The following is a 21,720-nucleotide window of genomic DNA, read 5'->3' as shown; positions in this document are numbered from 1 at the left end:
TGGAAAGAGTGATATTGACGATATTTTGTAGCTGTAAAGTAATAGGCACAAAAGTTATAAGCTATCTGAGGGCATGTCAAAAGGAAAAAGGATTAGAGCAAGCAAAATATAAATCTACATTTGCATGTTTTTAAGCTATAGTGATTAATTTATTAAGATTTCTCATTTATCCCCTTTATAAAGACACAAATACAAGTTTTCTGTAATAGTCCCAAGCTATCATTTCCAGATTGTTCTATTTCCTGTATTCAGACAGATTAAATCTTTTGAAAGTACTCGTTCTGCCAGAGGGGCTTATTAACTGTTTTCACCCACTCTGAAAACGGTTGTCTTGATAGACTCAGTCAGATATAAGTTAGCCAATGTAGGTAAGTACATAAAAATAACTAGAATAGTTCATAAACTCATGATGCTGGCCATGATGAAAGGACTTACTGAGAAACACTGAAACCACGTTTTAGTATTAAAAACTATATTTTACTATAAAACTCTCTTAACCATGCATATACTGATAATAAAAGTATTTTAAATATTTATTATGTGCCAGATATATTTTTAGTACTTCATTCTGGTTGGCTCATGTTTTAAAGATAATTTTTTTAAAGTAATCTCTACACCCAACATAGGGCTCAAACTCACAACCCCAAGATCAAGAGCCACACACTCTACTGACTGAGCCAGCCCGGTGCCCCCTGGTTAGCTCATTTAATTATTTTATATAGGCAATAAAATCTTAGGCAGTTATAACAATGCTCTACTTCTGTAACCAGTTTTCAATATCTCTTTTATAGGAACTTACTGAGAAAGTTTCGCTAGTATCTTAAGAAAATATAACTACCTTTAAAAAGAAAGATTTTAGGGCGCCTGGATGGCTCAGTTGGTTAAGCGACTGCCTTCGGCTCAGGTCATGATCCTGGAGACCCTGGATCGAGTCCCACATCAGGCTTCCTGCTCGGCAGGGAGTCTGCTTCTCCCTCTGACCCTCTTCCCTCTTGTGCTGTCTCTCATTCTCTCTCTCTCAAATAAATAAATAAAATCTTAAAAAAAAAAGAAAGATTTTATTTATTTGAGAGAGAGAGAGAACAGGGGCAGGGGGAGGGGCAGCAGGACAAGCAGACTCCCCACTGAGTGGGCAGTCCAACACGGGGCTCGATCCCAGAACCCTGAGATCATGAACTGAGCTGAAATCAGACACTTAACTGACTGAGCCCCATAGCATTTTTGGGGGGTAGTATTAATTCCATTACTTGAGGATTTCTCATTATGTCACATGTATGTCTCTGTTCCAGAATTATGGATTTTTTATGACCATTTATTATATCAAACACTTTATTTATATATGCGTGTGTGTGTCTGTGTGTATATAGTGAGTTAGGCACTGTTATCTAAATTTTATATGTAAGAAAATTGAAGCTCTGAGTTTTTCAGTATTTAATGGACCTGGGGTTTAGATGTGAATTCTGTCTCAATGGCCTTTGTTCTTAGGTTGGTCACACACACATCATTACATATATTAAAAGATTTAATGTTGCAATGTTAACTCATTAGCTCAGGACAGGATGTATAATTGCTTTTTCAAATAATAAAAACTAAGGATAACAGAAACACAGAATAATATTTTATTCTGCTCAGGTATACAAGGTAGGCCATGAATCCAGATGGCATCTTTGTATCCTTTTGATATAGGTATAAGCAAAAGCCTGTAATATGTCTTCTTTGGATTGTATTCTGGGCTTCCACTGGTTTTACTAGGGCAGAGATGCCACCTCACTGGGTTATGCCTATGGATTCAAGTTATTTCGTTAAACTTATAGAAGAGAAGAAAAGAAGCAAAAAAAAAAAAAAAGTACACTGTCATCCAGTTAACTGCTTTATTTATTATTCCTTTACTAGTATAGTGACACAACTTTCTCCTTAATGACACCATTTTTTTTCTTGACTCGCATTCTATTTTCTTCTAAGTGAGGCAGGGGAGGCTTACGGTTTCCAAAGAGGCCAAAGTTTGAGTATATGCTTCTACCCCTCAATTAGAATGCAGGGAAGTAGCACATACACACGTACATATACATGCACACAATTAATTTTTTCTCTAGGATAACATAGACATATCTTCATTTCGAAGGGAATTATATTTTGTATAACATTTTCAAATTTCAAAACAAAAAAATCTATAATTTTTATTTCTAACTTGGATTGGCCAACATGAGCTGAATTAATGAGAATATGTTTTTTTTAAGTGAAAATAAAAGTATTATGTTCTATTCAGTATCATTGATTTAATATAATAAGCATATGTGCACATACATATATATATTCACTGAAGCAAATCTGGTTAGAAAATAAATATAAGTCTATGTAAATTGTACACCTGTAGTTCTTTAAGATGTATATATTAATACTGACTTCAAAGTACTCATTTTATTATCATATTCTGTGTTTTCTTATGGTGAAATATTAACCATTGCCAGAGTCCCTAGATTTCTTTGATAATACTGCCTTTCCTCTAAACCCACTGGAACTTCACATTTATTTATACGGTTGATACTGAGTAATAAACCTAAAAGTAATATGTTTTTCCTTTTAGAATAGGATATAATCTATGGTTTACCTGTGTGAAAAGGAAAGGCCCAGCTTGTTACGCTCATTACCATGCACTCCATGTTACATTCGACCTAGGCAGAGTAGGAACTGGAGAGTTTCTAAGTCGAGAAAATGAGGGCAGAGGCGGGGCTGGGGCGCACGGTCAACAACATGACTGAAATACTTTCTCTTCAGAATGATCTGCTGAAAATGAGCTGGTACCAGAACCACTGAAATTCGTCTACAATAAATGTGGTCATCTGCCCCCAAATTGAACTGTATGACCTGAGTTTGCATTCAGACACAAACATTATTTCCTAAGTACACATATAGTTGAGTCTTCTACCTGAGATTTTAATGGTGGACATCTCAATCAGGAAAAGCAGGTTGCTATCTGAATTTAATGAATCAAGGTTTATTTTAATCAATATTAACTTTGCAAGTTTTGCTTAAAATCTTTAAAGGTCCACTATATATTCTCTGCACATATTAAAAAAAAAAAAAACTATCTTTTAACTTTCAGTTAGATAAGTAAAGTACATATTTCAATAGAAATGGAACAGGTACAGGTTTCTATGGAATTTATTTTCCTAGTAGAACAGAAACAAGGAAAAGTGAATCTATTTCACAAATTTACAAGGAAATGAAAAATGGAGCTGGAGACTGTTATGCTCTATCCCAACTGCAGCAGAAGCGGGGTGAATAATTTCCGGTGCATTATGCAGCCTTGGTTCCACAGGGCACAGCAGTCATCAATTCAAAACAGGAAATAACAGAAGATTGCAAAAAGGCTGAAAACTGTAAGAAGTCAGATATGCAGGTGGAATTTAATTAGCCAAATTAGAATTTAACCAGAACACCATAGTAAGGCTCTGCAGGTTAGAGAAGGCACTGCTGTGGAAATGAACTCCTGTGATGTGATCAAGAAATCTTTCAACCATTACTCATTTTATAAAGCGTGGTTAAGACTGAAACCCACCAACAGAAATCAAACTTTATACCTCGTCCTCATGGTGGTCTCCTTCATTAAAATGTACCTTGAATGCTAAGTATACTTTTTCATGAATAAATGCTTTGGATAAAAAAAATGTAGAAATTACATAAATATATACCTTAATAAACATGAAGATGTTGTTTTAATAGTATTTTTGTACTTTTAATATATTTTGTTCTTTAATAATATGTAAATTGTTTTTATTCCTTCATAGACAAGGAAGGGAAAAACTGCATTGCCCTCCCTATCATGCAGTCTTCCTGGCAATAATCCTCTAATATCATGCTATATTAGTGGAGATGAGGCAAAAATGTACTTTAGTTTTTGTACCCCTTAGCCTTAAGAATATAAAACTATGCTATTTTCAATAGGAACTGCACTGAATGCTAATCAATGCTGCTGAAGCATAAAGAGAATAGTAATGTATACATGGACCACAGAAATTATAAGCAAAATCTCAATAAAGTTAGATTCAAAAGTTAGGCGAGTTTACAGAATAAGGCACTGAAATAATAACATAGTTTTTACCACCCCAGTAATCTAAGTACTGAATTAAGTTTACCAGGTTAAACTTTACTGAACATTCCCTGTATTTGTCTTCACGTATTCCACATGTGAATAACAACACATACAGGGACTAGTAAGCACATACACATATACACAGAGGCTCACATAAATTAAAAACTATGAGCTAAAACTCACCCAATTGTAAAAGCCTATATGTTTTATAATTTCCAGAGAAAAGGTAGCTGAGTGACCTATTTAGGCTGGATATTTGATTGAGATCCGTATTTTTCGAAGGTATTTGACTGTGACCCATTTAGGTACTACAACCATCGCATCCATTGTCACTTCTTTTATAGTGCTCACATGCACGCACACGTGTGCACACACAGACACACACAACCCCACACAACGATATGCCAATGAACATGCTTTGTACAAAAATAAGTCCCTTTTACAATAGGAGTATATGTCATATTCTTGAACTGCCATGTGTGACTTAGTATTCTATTATTCTAAAGTGTGTAGGACAAGTTATTGTTCATGAAAATAGCAATTATTACACACTTAGACAATATAAAACAAGTGAAATTGAAAACAAATTAGACTCACGTGATCAACTCAGGCAGTAGCGCTGGCTTATGCACTAAAAACAAGATGTCATTCTTGAAAATTTTAGATATTTCAGGTACATACATGGACGTACTAAGTGAAAGAGAGGTGCAAAATGCTAAGCAATACATAGCAACACATTATTTTGGTGGTGTCTGAATAAGAACTCTAGTAGACTCTAGTATTAAGAAAATTATTAATGTACTAATCTATGTATGAATATAAAGTTTAAAAATCTTTTGATAACTTATTAGATTACTAGAATATAAATGAAAGTGCTTTATTGCTGATGATGTTACTAAAAAACATATGGTTCAACAAGTGGGCCAGATTGGCTTGCTAATGTTTCCTACCTCTGACCATTCATCCCATTTCCATACCCGCTAAGCTCTTGGGTCGCATATCCTAAGAGGAAATTTGTATCAGGAAAGCCAAAACACCTATTCAAGAAAATTATTCTACACTGGAACAAGTCAAAGAGAGAAGAAAAAAAGATTTGTTCACGTCTTCACTTTATCCAGTATCTCTGAGCATGTGGCTATCCCAGGGATAACTGGGATTGAAATTGTATTCAGTTCTATCTAATCAGTTGGAGTCTCTAGATGCCATTAGGCTACATCGAAGCACTGCAAGATTAGCTCTAATGGTCCAGCTTGTGCTCATAAACTGTTAATATATTAGGTCTACCCAGTTGAGTCACACATCAACCAGGTAACTCGTACCTCCTTTTTATAGTAAATGAAAGTGAGAACAAAAGATGGCACCAAGAATTTGTTTTTAGTCGAGATCCTTTCATATCAAAAATGAAAAGGGGGGAAAACATCACTTCTTATGTTCTCTATTTTTTTCTTCTTTTCTGCTATTAGAATTAACTGTTAAGTCAAATTGTGATCAGGACTGTGGTTACCACTTCTTAAATCCATAACCCTAACATCACCTACTTCTCCTTTATTTATTTTCTTGTTACTGCTGGTGAGCAGAGTATTATTTGACACAAAAAGGCCCTTCAGGAAAGGTCAAATTCATATACTAATAAAAATAATTTCAAAGGTACACTATGCTTACGCTAAAATGTTACCTATTTTTCCCCATATAAGTTATGACCAGTGATGATGTCCACTGTATCTCATATGTTCCTCAGTTAAATTAAATGACAATGTTAATGGGCGCCTGAGTGGCTCAGTCGGTTAAGCATCTGCCTTCAGCTCAGGTCATGATCCCAATGTCCTGGGATCCAGCCAGGGCAGGCTCCTTGCTCAGTGGGGAGCCTACTTCTCCTTCTCTCTGCCTTTCTTCCCCGCTTGTGCACTCTCTCTCTCTCTCAAATAAATAAATAAATAAAATCTTTAAAAAAAAATAAATGACAATGTTAAGAGTCTCCAACGGTGTAATACATGCAACACAAAGGTGCTCTGTGAAATCTTAGTATAATATATGAGGTAAATTTAGAAGAGTATATTATAAAGAAGAAGGTATGAGTTCAAAAATTTAGAGAAAGCAAAATGCCCAAATATCTGGGAAATAAAGAGATTTATACATTTGAGGGTCATAAAGAGAAAATGAAGATATAGCCAGAAGCTAGAAGGAAAGTTGTTGATAACAGTTGAGAAGCAAGGAAAACTGAAACCAACTAGACATGGCTCAATGAGGTCAGATATGATTTTTACAAAATGAAAGGTCATACATTTTACCACAAAGCCATGAATTTTGATTGAAAAATGACTTTTTTTTTTCCCCCAGCAGAATTAAATGCTACCAAAGTGAGTTACTCCATCCTCAGGATAAAACAGAGGCTATACAACTAGTTAAGATATACTATAATAGCAGACAAACTCAATTAGCTGGAGAAATCAAGTGTACCAATTTTTACTTCATGACTGAATAGAGGAAGCAAAATTAGGGACACTCTCTTAACCAGAGCTAAGACAACCACTGTATAGTCCAAGGGATGGCTGGCCATCAGAATCCTTGGCATTTCATTATTAATACCAGACAATTAATTAGCATGAATAAGTATATTCATAGAATATAGATATGATATGAATACAAATCTTGAGGTAGATCACAGAAAATACACAAATGATAGTATCCAGTTTCCAGAGGCTGATTTTTATGTGAGATAGGGGAAGAAGACAATTGATTGAATCTGTGGGATCCTTTGAACATAACAGCCATTGAAATTCTAACAGATATAAATGTGGAGCCAATTTAACCAGAAATTGTTAGAGCTAAATACTCAAAACCTGTATGGTAGTTTTATTAAATGTTTGAGAATCTGAGAGAGATTACTGACAAATAGAAAAATGTAGATGTCTGAGCCTGCAAGATCTTACACTGTAGGTTGGCTCCAATGTAAACGGAGCTGCTAGGAGGTCCTCTACCAAATTGTATACTAGGGAGTATATCCAATACAGCAGTGACAGAAGTAAACGATTTTGCCAGAAAAGAAATTTATATGCCCTGTATATGAAATTCCAATATGGTCTGTTCGAAACATAAATGTGATTTAAGGGGCTTAAAATAATTTTTGAAAGTTAAATGTCTCCATGCCAGTTATCCCTGTGGTGATCCTGAGGTGTTATCAAGGGTGGGGCCTTGGGCAAAATTCTTTATACTCTCTGATATTTCTCGTTCATATGTCATCATTTCAACTCAAAGAGATAAGTCATTACAGAACTGCATTCAAGTAAGCAGGGAGCCAGAAAGACTGCAAATAGAGAGAATACTTCATTTTTGTTAATGAGCTTCTGTTAATGTCCATATCAGAGAATGAAAATCAGAAATTAACTCAGACGTATTTTCAGGATGTTAAACGAGAGGAAAAAGAGCCCAATAGTATGATTATAATATCATGCTGAGAGTTTAACTCTCTTGTCTAGGCCAAATTAGTTTGGTCATGGTTTAGACAAGGAAACTTCAAGATTCTATCATTCTTGGTGTTTGAACTCCCTAGGATTATCATTTTTGGTGTTTGAACAAGCTCAGTACTTACCTTGTTCACAGCAATTACTGGAATTAGTTTGATAATAATTAGTTCATGAGGAAAATATTACACAATTCAAACAAAGCTTTGGTTTTCCACAATGGAGAACCTTGTGATCTCTAGTGAAAACTCCTAATACCATAGCTTACAACTGGCCTGAGGCATATGCCTTGTAAGAATTAAAAAATCTAGACATGAGGAATAGGTGGCATGGGTGGAGTTGCTTATGACCACAGGTACCTAGAATTCGTGGAAAGAAGACAGAAACATATACAACCAGTTACACCATGAAATGCTCTGATAATTGTCAGACAAAAAGATCTCATAAGCACAAGTTATTTTCAATGTTACTACATAGTAGTTTTTGTATTTGGCACTCCAGAGATGTCTCTAAGACAATCTCAGAGTTCTGAAACCTGAGAAGGAAGACTAATTATCTGAGACATGCCACACGAATGCCTTCTTATCCCAGCAAAAACATCTCATCCTCGACATCAAGTGGGAGAGCCAAACTAGCTTTCGAAGAAGATATTATATGGTATACTGAGTGCACCTATTTAATAGAAGTACAGAAGTTTCCAAAATCCAGTTAAAATTAAGAAATAAATGCAATTTGTGTCAATTCAGAGTTATGAGACCACAGAGAACTCTAGGTTGATGCTTTCCTCTAGCAACCCAGGGCCGCCAATTCACAAATGCCTCAAAGAGGAGAATCCAACCGAGGAAGGCTGGCTCATGCCACCAGGTTCTCCTCCTTCCAGGATCTTGTACCTTGGAGCCCACATGCCTTGACTGCTTTTTCATACCTTCAAGTAGCTGACTTCTGTTTGCTTGTTTTAATTTTGTCCAGGCTTCAAAGTTTTTCTCTGCGAGAGTTAATCTAACACAAGTTACTCCATTAGAGATATGATGCAAAATTAGAATTTTTAGTGTAATCTCATTTGGAATTCTCTTTTATAAGTGAAGCTGAGCATCTTTTCAGATAGTTAAGGAGGTTTTTTTTTAAAGATTTATTTACTTAGTTGAGAGAGAGATAGCATGGGCACACACGTGCAGAGGGGAGAGGGGCAGAGGGGGAGGGAGAAAGCATCTTTAAGCAGACTCTGCAGTGAATGCAGAGCCCTACCAGGGGCTCCATCCCATGACCCTGAGATCACGACCTGAGCCAAAACCAAGAGTCAGATGCTTAACTGACTGCACCACCCAGGTGCCCCTTTAAGTAGCTTTTAATTGACTTTTCCATCAACAATGTTTACATATAAATTGGCTATTTTCTATTAATTGTTTATTTTTTTCTTTATTAACTTCCAGAAACTTTACATACTGAGGGATCAAGGCCTTTTCCTGAAACATAAACTGTAAACTTATTTGCCCAATTTATCATTTACTATTTTTTTGTTGTTGTTTTTTAATTTAAATGGCTCCTGGTTCTGAGTGACAGCTGAAATATGTTCCCCACTCCAGATTTATAATAGAAGACATCATTTTTATATTCTATTTTTTTAAAGTTCTTTTTAAATTTTATATTTATTTAAGTAATCTCTACATCTAGTGTGGGGCTCAATTCATGACCCAGAGATCAAGAAGTGCATGCTCTTCAGACTGAGTGAGCCAAGAGCCCCTCATTCCTACAATCTAAAGATTTTATGGTTTATTATTGTTTTATATTGTAATTTGATTAACTGGAAATTTTCTTGATTACAATAAGAAGTATGGATCCAAATAAATATTTTTTTCTTAATTTCTGTTTTTCCCTGAACTATGTTTAAATACTAGAATTTCCAACTGGTTTGCCCTAATACATTTGTGTTATACTAACTCCTCTGATTATTTGTGTCTGCTTTAGGGACTTTACATTCTATACCACTGTTTTGTTTTTGTTTTTTTTTTTAAGATTTAATTATTTGAGAGAGAGAGCATGACCAGGACGGGCAGAGGGAGAGGGAGAGAATCTCAAGGAGACTCCACACTGAGTGCAGAGCCCGATGTGGAGTTGGATCCCACGACACTGAGATCTCGGCCTGAGCTAAAACCGAGTGGGACACTCAATTGACTGTGCCACCCAGGTGTCCCACTGGGTTTCTTTTTTAAATGTATGTGGTAAAGGAACTTTTAATAACTAAAGCTCGCTTATTTTTAAAAATCTGGTAATGTTAGTCCCTCTCATTGCACTTATTTAACACATTTTTAATACTATTTAAATTTTTACAAATACAAAATCTAGAATTTAGTAGTCTTGTTGAAAAAAGCCTGAAAAAATGGTATTAGGATTGTATTAAATTTATACATTATAGACAGCCATGCTTATAATATTGAGTCTTCCTCCATAGCTATTGATTGGTCTTTGCATTTTTTCTTTATTTTTGTGCAGTTATTTTTTTTTTTTTTTTGAAATCTTACAGAATAAAATCAATAGTCATTCCTAAAAGAAAAGCACAGCTGGAGGCATCACAATTCTGGATTTAAGTTATATTACAAAATTGTAGTGATCACAAAAAAAATACAGTATTGGCAGAAAAATAGACACACAATTCAATAGAACAGAATTGAAAACTCAGAAATAAACCCGCAACTACAGAGTCAATTCATCTTCAACAAGGCAGGAAAGACTAGCCAATGGGAAAAAGACAGTCTCTTCAACAAACAGTGTTTGAAAAACTGGAAAGCAACATATGAAAGAAAGAAACTGGACCATTTTATTACACCATACACAAAAATAAATTCAAAATGGATTAAAGACCTAAATGTGAGACCTGAAACCATAAAAATCCTAGAAGTAATCTCTTTGAGATAAGCCATGGCAACGTTTTTTTTTAGATATGTCTCTGGAGGCAAGGGAAACTAAGCAAAAATAAGCTGCTGGGACTAAATCAAAATTAAAAGCTTCTGAACAGTGAAGGAAACAATGAAACCAAAAGGCAACCTTCAGAATGGGAGAAGATATTTGCAAATTACATATCTGATAAAGGGTTAGTATCTAAAATCTATAAAGCAGTTATAAACCTTAACACCCCCCAAAAATAATCCAATTTAAGAATGGGCAGAAGACATGAACAGACATCTTTCCAAAGAAGACATTGAAGACATCCAGATGGCTAACAGACACATGAAAAAATGTTCAGCATCACTCATCAGGGAGATGCAAATGAAAACCACAATGAGGTATCACCTCACACCTATCAAAATGGTTAAAATCAAAAATACAAGAAATAACAGGTGTTATCAAGGATGTGGAGAAAAAGGAACCCTCAGGCACTTTTGGTGGGAATGTGAACAGGTATAGCTACTGTGGAAACCAGCATGGAGGTTCCTCAAAAAGTAGAACTACTCTATAATTCAGCTCTTATACTACTGGATGTTTTACAAAGAATACAAAAACACTAATTCAAAGAGATTCATGCACCTCTACACTTATAGCAGCATTATTTACAATAGCCAAGATATAGAAGCAACTCAAGTATCCATCAATTGATGAATGGATAAAAAAGAGGTGTTATATATATATATATATATATATATATATATATATATATATATATATATATACACACACACAATGGAATATTATTCCACCATAAAAGAGAATGAAATCTTGCCATTTACAACAACATGGATGGAACTAGACTGTATTATGCTAAGTGAAATAAGTTAGTCAAAGAAAGACAAATACCATATGATTTCGCTCATATGTGGAATTTAAGAAATAAAACAGATGAACATAGAGGAAGGAAGGAAAAAAAGAGAAGGAGGTAAACCATAAGAGACTCCTAAATTATAAAACAAACTGAGGGTTGCTGGAGGGGAGGTGGGGGGAGAGGGCAACTGGGTGATGGGGATTAAGGAGGGGACTTGTGATGAGCACTGGGTGTTATATGTAAATGATGAATCACTAAATTGTAGTCCTGAAACCAATATTATGCTATGTGTTAACTAATTAGGATTTAAATAAAAACTTGAAACCAAAACAAAAAAAAACTAGTAACTGTTACTATATGATCCAGCAAACACAGTATTTAGTATGAGTTGAAAACTATGCCCATACAAAGACTTGCATGCAGATGTTTATAGAAGAAGTTTTATTCATAACTGCCAAAAGGTAGAAGCAACAAAGATAAGATGTCTTTCAGTAAGTGAATGAATAAATAAGCTGTAGTAATTCAGACAATAGAGTATTATCCAGTGTCAACGTCTAGTGCGTTGGGGTCCCTGGGTAAGGGTCTACGAAATCACCAGGACACAGGGGATGCAGAGCAAAGGCAGCACTTGCAACTGCATACTGCCGTTTATTTCTCACATAGCTATATACTCGCAGAGATCAGATAAACATAACAATGTATCAAGCCAACATCTGTGAAGTGAAATATACACGAAATGCAATAAGAACAAAATACATCCTGCTTATGCTTGCAGAATAAAGAATTCTCTTAGCCATCCTTCCTTTGGAGACAACATGTTCTTTGTCTTTAGAAAGAACACTTCTGATTAGAAAGACACACTTTAAGCGAGGCAAGAGCCACTTCCTGCTGATCCAGGCATTTAGAACTTGCAACATGAGATAAGGGGAAGAGAACATTTTCTCCTCCTGGCCCAGGCCTGCCTGGCCGTCCTTAACCTCAGTGCAGTCCTCAAATGATCTGGGCCTGCAAGGGGCCTACAAGCCTACACCATCTCAATCCAGTACTAAAAGTCATGAACTTCTGAATCATGAAAATAAATGAGGAAATCTTAGCTGCATATTACTGAGCAAAAAAGCCAGTCTGAAAAGGTTACATACTATATGATTCCAATGACAAGACATTGTGGAAAAGATAAAACTATGGAGACAATAAAAAGGTGTGGTTGCTAGACATTATGGGGGAGGGGAGGATGAATAGGTCAAGCACAGATTTTTAGGGCAGTGAAACTATTTATGATACTAAAATGGTGGACACATGCCATTATAAATTTGTCCAAGCCCACAGAATGTACAACTCTGAGAGTAAACCCTAATGTAAATTATGGACTCCAAGTGTAAGAATGATGTACCAGTGTAAGTTCATCCATTGTAACAGATGTATTACTGTGGTATGAGATGTTGATAGTGAGGGAGGCTGTGTATACATGTGGTGGTAAGGGGTATATGAGAACTCTGTACTTTCTGCTCAATTCTACTGTGAAACTAAAACTAAGCTCTAAAAATTGAAGTGTATTTTAAAACACATACACACACATATGCACATATTGAAAGTGTGTACAGAGTCAACGGGTTTCTGTACACTAGCAATGAACAATTAAATGAAAAATATTTTTTTAGATTTTTGTTTATTTGACAGAGAGAGAGAGAGAGAGAGAGAGCGCACACGCAAGCAGGGGGAGCAGCAAAGGGAGAAGGAGAAGCGAACTCCCCTGAGCAGGGAGCCTGATGTGGGGTTGGATTCCAGGACCCTGGGATCATGACTTGAGCCAAACACAGACGCTTAACCGACTGAGTCACCCAGGTGCCCCTAAACGAAAATTTTAAAAAGTGATGCCATTTATAATATAACCAAATACATGAAATGTTTAGAATGAAATAATTACTAATAGAATACATAAATATGTTAAGATGGTAGAAGCCAGGCTTCTCACAATTGAAGAACAGAATTAGAGATATGGGTAGCTTAACTTACTAGAATGGACAATGTGGTATTAGATATTGGATATATTGATATGTTTATGTTTATATGTGATTTGTGAATTGTGTGTACACATATCTATCAATATACATAAAACATATAAAGATACATAGATATGTTCCCAAACTCTGTCCTCTGAAATGATCTGATACTCTTAATGAGCAAAGCAGGGAGAAGAGGTGCAGAGATGTGAATTAGTTACATACAAGTAGGTTGATAAAATAAGTTAATATGTCAATATAATCGAGGTTAAACTAAGAAAAGCGATTTTGTTTATCTGGCTTTAGTTTGTTCTCTCAGCAGTTTTGGAAGAAGTCACTGCCAGGGTTTGACTGTATCATCTTCCTATCAAAGAGATTCCATGTGCCAATCCTCTGCACTTAGAATCGGTCAGATCCAAGGATGCTTTATTCGGTTACAGACCTAGGGGTTGGTCTTTCCTCTGTTCAAAGAAATGTTGTTAGTAGTCAAAATTCATATGAAATAGTCACCTTTTCTTTTGATCATAAAATCCTAATGCATGATTTTATTTGATCCCTTTCCTCTTTTCTACTACCCAGGTATATAATTGATAAGGAGTCAGGACTTTCACATCTTGAAAACTTAATTCTACACCAAAGATGCGTCCGATGATCGAGGCTCTGCTATCTGTTGACAAAGTAACCATTCTTTTGTCTTGATCTTTTCATTTTGCGTATTATTAAAGCCCTGTGCTTTCCTCCCTAGGAGATCACCTTCCTTGAACCCCTTTTTCAAACTACTTCAATATTCCTCAATACAAGCAACCTACTGAAAGGATGTAGCATTTCTAACAAAAAATGGGTTTAAATTGGGCACCTGGGTGGCTCAATTGGTTAAGCAACTGCCTTCGGCTCGGGTCATGATCCTGGAGTCCGGGGATCGAGTCCCACATCGGGCTCCCTGCTCGGCAGGGAGTCTGCTTCTCCCTCTGATCTTCCCCCTCTCATGCTTTCTGTCTCCCATTCTCTCTCAGATAAATAAATAAAATCTTTAAAAAATAAAAATTAAAAAAATGGGTTTAAATGTCAATTCTAGAGTTTATCTGTTAGATCAAGATGATAATAAAAGTGCTCAGTCTTTTTAAGTCACTATTATTTACCAGCTGTAAATGAACTTTGTAAATATATGTAAAAGTGCACTGTGAAATTAAAAATTTTAAGTTAATATTATTTAAGACATTAAGACATTATAATTCTAAGACACTGTAATTCATAAACGTATGCACTAGTTGAATGCATCATAACATGCTTTGCTAAACTTCAGAATCAGTTTTTCCATCAGTTGAAGTATCCAAGAATTTAAAGGTCAATCAGGCTTTTAATATGTAAAGTATTTATTGTGTGACTCTAAGAAAAATCTGTGAATGATAATCCTTCTTATGCCAAGTTAGGAAAAGATTCATTATCTCCCTGATCTCTTTGCTCATTATTCTGGGGAAAAATGCATGGACATCTAATGAGCTGGGTTAATTTGTTCCTGAATACAAATTTAGGTATTTTATAGTGACTTTTTGGTTCAAATATTTTTTAAAAGGAAAAGCTACTGAAATATTATCATATTATATACAAAGAATAAATATCACAGGCTAAAACACCGTATTAAGCATGTAGATGTGCACTGTACTTGGCTATATCCCGCACAACATAGATGCAGTCCCTTAATGCTCTCTGAGTTTTGTTTTATCATCTGTATTCCTTAGAAGGAACTTATTAGATTCAAATGAAATTTTCAATTTTAAAATGGCTGTGTTGTGACAAGTTCAAGTTGTTATATAAACGTAATAAAGTATAAAATAAAGAAATGTTGGTAGAAGTTAGAGCAGTCATCTCGAAGCAAAATATGAAGCACATGTTAACAATGGCAGAGAAAAAAGTAGAAGAAGCTCTATTCCCAGACGATGGAACACTACCGTATCTAACTCAGTTTGTCCATGCAGATATTTTCATAATAGAAAAATAGTTTCTTAGTGTGAAGTCATTGTCATTTGGTTGGACAAAGCACAAGAACAATTGCTTTCTAAATGACTCACTATAATGAAATTTGCAAAAGCTATTGGCCAGACACTTGATATAGACCCAATCATATATATACATGTGCCTAAGGAAAATGCCCTGAATAAATGTGGAACATTAACAAAATTGTTTTGATATTATGTCAATAGTACTAGGAGTGTGTCATTTATTATATATTATACTTTCACTTTGTGTCAGAGGCTATGATAGCTTAGAGGCGCTAACTTAACTACTAGGAAAAAAAGGATTTAAAAAAGGAAAAATAACTGTAATGATTATTTATTCATGTGTTCACTTAAAATACTTATTAGGTGTTTACTGTATGCTATACGAGGCACTCTTCATGATGGTGTGGATGCATAGGTAAATAAGACAGATTCTGTATTCTTATGACATTTAAATGCTGTTAGGGGAAAAGAGTCTCTTGCAGACAGCGTATCTATGGGTCTTGTTTTTTTATCCAATCTGATACTCTGTGTCTTTTGATTGGGGCATTTAGCCCATTACATTCAAGGTAACTATTGAAAGATAGAATTCAGTGCTGTTGTATTGCCTGTAAGATTACTGTTACTGTATATTGTCTGTGTTCCTTTCTGATCTATGTTGCTTTTAGTCTCTCTCTTTGCTTAGAGGAACCCTTCCAATATTATTTATTTATACAGCTTATGTTATTTGTTTTATTTTATTTTTTATTTTTTTATTTTTAAAAATTTTATTTATTCATTTGAGAAAGAATGAGATAGAGAGAGCATGAGAAGGGGGAGGGTCAGAGGGAGAAGCAGACTCCCTGCTGAGCAGGGAGCCCGATGCGGGACTCGATCCTGGGACTCCAGGATCATGACCTGAGCCGAAGGCAGTCGCTTAACCAACTGAGCCACCCAGGCGCCCTATTTGTTTTATTTTTAATATCAACATTATCATCTCTGTTCTGGTAGAATCAGCATCCCCAAATTCTGGATCAATAAGAAGTAATAATTGTCCCAGAGCATAATGTATAGAGATGTTGAATCACTATATTGTACACCTAAAACTAATGTAACATTGTGTGTTACTTATAATCAAATTTTAGAAAATAAAAAGATACAGTACTAATTAAATTATCTTTCTCACTTGATGTGGTTAGTAAAAATGTTTGTAAAGTTTGTAAGTCATTCCAATAAAAGCCTTAGAAGTGATAGCATTAATTATTTTTGATAAATACTTTATTATTTTTAAAGGTAAATCTTTTAAACAACATTAGTAGTATGCCAATAACATTTTTTTAATTGGCTTTAATAAGGTGAGAATAAGACCCATAAGAAGTTGTCAACCAAAGAAGATCATGAAAAGTAATTGTGAAACTTTGAAACATATAATGAAAGTCCTTCTAAGGATACATTTTCCACATACTTTACCTCTTCTACTGACTTGTGCACATGCACATGCTCAAAAAATATTTACTGAATTATTTTAAGAATGCAAGAAATAGGAAGAATTCTTGGCTAACAATTAGATTGGAGTTCACATGACATCACAAACACAAAGTGGTTTGGGAATTTTCTGATATTTTAAGATCTCTCAATAAAAGTGCCATTCTATTTGGCTTAAAAACTTAAATTCCTCTACATAAGGAAAAGTTTTTCTTCTCATCTTTTCTCACTTCTGTATTTTTCCTTTTATCTATTCTTACTTAGTGTGCCCAAAGATGTATTGAAGGTTAATGCTATTTTCTGTGAATTTATGGTATCCATTTCTGACAGAGAGGAAACAGGAGAACAAAAATGGAACTTCAGGCAGAAAAAGCGAGGGTCCATAGGAGGGAAGGTCCTTAAAACAATGATTGAATATGTTGAAACAAAACATAGACGGCTGTAGAGTTTTACTCAGAGCTGACTCTGCATATGAACTATCTACTCTAAAATGCTTGCCACATCACTTCATTCTGGGTTTTAGAGAAAGAAGGGTATATGTAGTTGTAAGATAATATTATGATACAATCAAATATACTGTTTAGATTAGAAATCTTAGTAAATTTACCAACCATTACATATGCATGGTTATAGAGATTCCAAACTGCTAATAAAAAGATTCCTGTAAACCTAATTGGAAACTGCTAGTAAAATTAACACTAATTTTTTGAGTTCATCAGTTTTCTATTAAATCCTACAATATTTTTAAGCCTTTCAAAATGGAAAGCATGGCAAATGGTATTTAAATGATTATGCAGACTACAGAGAAAAAGAATCTCCAATTATTTTTATTATTCTATTAAGAGGAATAGAAACATATCAACTGTTAAAGTGCAATTATATATATTTCATTTTATTTCAAGTTTTAAAATTTAGCATTCCATACAGATTTTACTGAGAGACATAAATGTTAATAATACATCATTACTAATTCTATAAATAACATAATATTTCTGTGCAATTATTTTATTTTTTTAAAGATTTTATTTATTTGCCAGAGAGAGAGAGCACAGCAGGGGGGAGCAGGAGAGGGAGAAGCAGGCTCCCTGCTGATCAGGGAGCCCAATGTGGGGCTAGATCCCAGGACTCTGGGATCATGACCTGAGCCAAAGGCAGAAGCTTAACCGACTAAGCCACCCAGGCGCCCCATCTATGCAATTATTTTAATCAACATATTGGCTCCTATAGATATATATATATAATACCTACTTAAAGTATTATAAAATGCCATGGACATTTGAATGTCAATGTATCTTTTTATAAAAATAAATTAAACAGTAAAATAACCTTGTAGTTGAATATAGTATTTAGTAATCTTTTAAAGCATTTGTTTTCTTATGTTAAATTTTATTTTGATATTATTGTAATTTTATAATGGGTTTGAATTAAATCATATATGAAACAAAGCAGAGGGGTGCCTGGGTGGCTCAGTAGGTTAAGCATCTGCCTTCGGCTCAGGTCACGACCTCAGGGTCCTGGGATGGAACCCCACATTGGACTCCCTGCTCAGTGGGGAGTCTGCTTTTCTTTCCCTCTGCCTCTCCCCCTGCTTGTGCTCTCTCATGCTCTCTCTGCCAAATAAATAAATAAAATCTTAAGAAAATAAAATAATTTCATAGAAATATTAATTATATATAATTATATAAAAAAGAAAGAAAGAAACAAAGCTGATAAACTGAGACGTGGTCTGTGCAATGAAGGGACACTGGGTTCTTCTGTAAAGGAAAAGACAGTGTCTTCACAATTTTTTTCTTAGTATTCTGAATATAGAGTGTCTGGATTTAATTCTCTTGGTGTTTGTGTATTCTGCAGGGAAAACGTATAGCTCTACACATTGTTCTGATGGCTTATCATTGTTGTGTTGTCCCCTATAGGCTTATATATTTTACTGCAACTTATAAAGCTAGAATATACACAAGAAAACCTCCTACAGTTTGGTTTCAGTATTTGCAGTGTCAGATAATCTTGCTTCCTAATACTACTTGCTTCCCATACTACTATCTATACAGGTTTTTCACACTGCAAAGACAGTATAATATAATAAAGGGAGATTGTAAGAAAACAAAAGAACACTACAATAGTTTTTTTTTGCCCATTATTCAATTGCAGTATGAGAATCAAGTTTTTAAGAAAGGAAAGATAAATGTAAAGAGAGTTGAGAGTTGACTTAATAGTTTTCACTCACTCTGTTTAAGAAACTCAAGAATTAGACTCCTTCTTGAAAGTAGAAAAGATGCATTAGTTTTCTTTTTCAAAATGCAGCTCTCCATTTTAAAAAACGTTTCCGAATTTTCTTCATAAATACACATGAATTCTCTCAGAAACATACTGAAAACAGAAGATGTTTTTATAACTTAAGAGGATATTAGGTAATATATGAAATATAAAACATTATAAATAACATTTTTCTAAAAAATACATTTCTCATTGAATAAATGCATAATATTAAAATATAATTTAAGAATGAATCAGAGACATCTTGTAGCAAGTTGAACTGGGTTTAGTCCTGCTTAAAACAATTTAAAAGCTCCAAAATATATATATGAAAGAATAGTTTTCAGGCTTTTGACATTAGGAAGTACAGGACCGTGATCACTCAGTAAGAGGCCACAAATGTGAGCCCTAAAATTTCCCCAACTTACTCACTTGAGTTTCCAGGGAAGGGAAACCCAGATGGAGCCCTGTGATCATCCTAAATTAAAAAGATGAAGCTGGAAGTCTGAGGAAGCCAAGGAAGATGGAGTTTGCAAGAGCACTGGAGAAGAGAGAGATGCACAGGGAGAGGGTGCTCTGCTCCCATGCTCTGCACAAGGTCCCCTTCAAATCTGCAGCTGAGCGCTGACGAGTGCAGGCAAGAGAGAAAATTACCCAAAGCTAGGAAAAGAACAACACGCACAAAAAAGCAGGGAAGACAATCTCCAGAGCACACGTAGGGGAAGGGAATAGATCATATTCCCAGGATCCAAAATGGGAAACTTCATGATTTACTGGGCATCTAGTACAGTAATCAAAAGTTTATTAGCTCAGAAGTGGAGTCAAATTAGCTCTAAATTAAAGACTACTACAGTGCAACACATGGAGTTTAAAGCAAGCCTTGAAAGGATCAATCTGTTGCCAATTAGCTGAACCGCTGCACAAAAAGCTTTATAATATTTATAGGGCGGTAAGGATATCCAGCACTAAACAAGGCAAACTTCACAATCTCTGTCATCCAATAAAATTAACAGACATGAAAAGAAGCAGGAAAATAATGAAGAGAAAAATCAATCAATTGAAACTGATCCAAAATGGAAGAAATAATAAGAGTAGCAGACGGGGGCTTTACCATAGCTGCTAAATCTGTGTTCCATATATTAAAGAAGATAGAGAAAAAAACATAAAAAGTTGAGACATTGAAAATACAAATTTCTAGAGGTAAAACTGTATGAAATGAAAATTTACTGGGTAGGAGTCAGATTAATTTAGACGTTTCAGAGAATAATATCAGCAAGCTTGAAAATATATCTATAAAAAGTATTTAAAATAACAAAGGGAGAAAAAAGACTAGACAAAAATAACAGAGAATCAACACTGCAAAAAATGTTAGAGATTCCTTCATGTAGAGGAACAATGATACCAAATGTAACCTAGATCCAAGCAAAGAAATACAGAGCACAAGAAATGTAAATATGTGGGCAAACACAATATTGTTCCTACTTTAAAAATCTCATTTTACTGTAAATGTTTATAGAAAAAAAATCACTATGCATTGTGGAGTTTAACATATATGAGAATGACATGAATGAGAGTAACTGCCTAAACACTAGGAGGGGGAAATGGAAGTACATCATTGTAAGGTTCTTATCTATAAATAAATGGTACCATAAGGGTGCCTGGGTGGCTCAATCAGTTAAGCGTCTGCCTTCTGCTCAGGTCATGATCCCAGGATCCTGGGATCGAGCCCCGCACTGGGCTCCCTGCTCAGTGGGGAGCCTGCTTCTCCCTCTCCCTCTGCCTGTGCTTTCTCTTGTTCTTTCTCTCATGCTGTCAAGTAAATAAATAAAATCTTAAAAAAAAAGAAATGGTACAATAATAAGTTAATAAGTTATATACTATGACATACAAAGTAACGCCAAACCAAAATAGAGGGTAGCATTTGATGAGCCAGTAAGAACATTAAGTGAAATCATAAAAGCACTCAATTCCAAAGAAGGCTGAAAAAGAAGAAAAGGAAAATGACATATAAACACTGCCAATTTGGATTTAAAAAACTCTAAGTAACTGATATTTTGCACAAAACAATCAAACAACTGTAAACTGTCTATATGTAACCACATTAAATATAAACATGTAAGTAGATTAAATGAAAACTGGTAGAAAAATATATAGCAAGAGGGCACCTGGGTGGCTCCGTCGGTTAGTCATCTGACTCTTGATTTCTCAGGTCCTGATCTCAGGGTCATGGGATTGAGCCCCACGCTTGGGCTCACATTCAGTGGGGAGTCTGCTTGAGATTCTCTCCTTCTCCCTCTGTCCCTCCCCCTGCTCGCACTCTCTCTCCCACTCTAAAATAAATAAATAAATCTAAAAAGAAGATATATACATACACCAACCTAGCAGTAATCAAAAGAAAGTTGTAGTGGCTACTTTAATATAACACAAAGTAGATATTGCAGAAAAAAATATCACCAGGGATAATAAAGGTCATTTCATAATAATAAAGCTGTCACTTCAAGACAACGTAACAATTCTAAACATGTATATACCTAATTTTAAAGATTCAAAATAAGTGAAGACAGAAACCTAATAGAACTGTAAGGAGAAATAAACAATCCAAAATTGTAGTTGACAAATTGAACACTCTAAATAATTGGTAGATCAAATGGACAGATATTCAATAAGCATATAAAAGACTGAACAACACTAACCAATT

The sequence above is a fragment of the Mirounga angustirostris genome, unplaced genomic scaffold (assembly GCF_029215605.1).
Source record: "Mirounga angustirostris isolate CCGP_5_RB_7025 unplaced genomic scaffold, mMirAng1.0.hap1 SCAF_6, whole genome shotgun sequence".
NCBI lineage: Eukaryota > Metazoa > Chordata > Mammalia > Carnivora > Phocidae > Mirounga > Mirounga angustirostris.
Note: the sequence above shows the minus strand (reverse complement) of the source record.